The 1,193-nt window shown below is 32.5% G+C and overlaps 1 protein-coding gene across 3 annotated transcripts in view; it reads right to left on the bottom strand.

The window, feature by feature from the left end:
- LOC106471127 (ceramide phosphoethanolamine synthase-like) overlaps nucleotides 1–1,193 on the bottom strand; it is a 44,682-nt gene that overhangs the window by 36,629 nt on the left and 6,860 nt on the right. The window contains exon 1 of one of the 3 annotated variants that reach the window (XM_022399753.1): nucleotides 556–644. The exons of the other annotated variants lie outside the window; for them this stretch is intronic. The gene's annotated coding sequence lies outside the window, so the exon portion shown is untranslated. Of the gene's footprint in view, nucleotides 1–555; nucleotides 645–1,193 lie in introns of those variants that run through there. 3 annotated transcript variants of the gene reach the window in all.

The following is a 1,193-nucleotide window of genomic DNA, read 5'->3' as shown; positions in this document are numbered from 1 at the left end:
AATCATGTGGTTTGTTACAATACATTCTGATCTACATTTAGTTTTAAACGGTTATATTAATCATGTGGTTTGTTACAATATTCACTGATCTACATTTAGTTTTAAACGGTTATATTAATCAGATGGTTTGCTACAATACTTACTGATCTACATTTAGTTTTAAACAGTTATATTAATTACATGGTCTGCTACAATACATACTGATCTACATTTACTTTTAAACGGTTATATTAATCACATGATCTGCTACAATACATTCTGATCAATATTTAGTTTTAAACGGTTTTACTAATCATGTGGTCTGTTACAATACATACTGATCTACATTTAGTTTTAAACGGTTATATTAATCACATGGTTTGCTACAATACGTACTGATCTACATTTAATTTTAAAAATAATACATTAATCGTATAATGTACTGTGATACATTCAGATGGACAGTTTTCAAACTATAACGTAGTCATTATAAGCTGTAGCAGATATTACAAATATATTTCGAGAACTTTCAAAGTATATGCACGGATGATGAAAAATGAATTTTACTAATCTTACCTGCCGACACTCTCAGTAAAATTTTTCACCTGAAGTGACACAAACGCAGCTGTTTAATGCTTGACGCAATACATTTGGAGCAACATACTGTCATCTAGCGCCCTCTATTAGTTGTCTGTGTAGTTTGTGAAAAACCTACGTAACCACTTGTTCAACAGCCACGACTCGCGAGACACTGTTGGGTTCTGCGTCAACTTGACATCCCATATGAAGATGAAACTCCAAACAGTTGAAAGCCAAATAGACCCTGAACAACAAAGTATAAGACTGACCAGAACGTCCCTTAAAACAACATGCCGTATAATTGTGTTCCCATAGCAACAAATAACAGATAAACGCACACGTTTATATTTCACTGTATTACTGATGGGTATAGAAGATGGATGGATGGAATGATATTCCAAGACCCAATTCCTGGGACGGATGGATGTTTACATATTCTACACAAAAGGTGTAATTATAATTACTCCACGTAACTAAAGTTGCAAGAGAGGACTGTTAAGCCTAACTTTAGTTTGGACCATTCCGTATAAAAATTACACTTAATGATATTACTATAAACATATAAAATATGACTATATATGCTTATATAATAATATACACCTGGAAAAAGTTAAGCACCCCCAAATATTTTTCAG

This window comes from Limulus polyphemus, unplaced genomic scaffold, assembly GCF_000517525.1.
Source record: "Limulus polyphemus unplaced genomic scaffold, Limulus_polyphemus-2.1.2 Scaffold4423, whole genome shotgun sequence".
NCBI lineage: Eukaryota > Metazoa > Arthropoda > Merostomata > Xiphosura > Limulidae > Limulus > Limulus polyphemus.
This window is presented reverse-complemented; position numbering and strand designations above follow the sequence as displayed.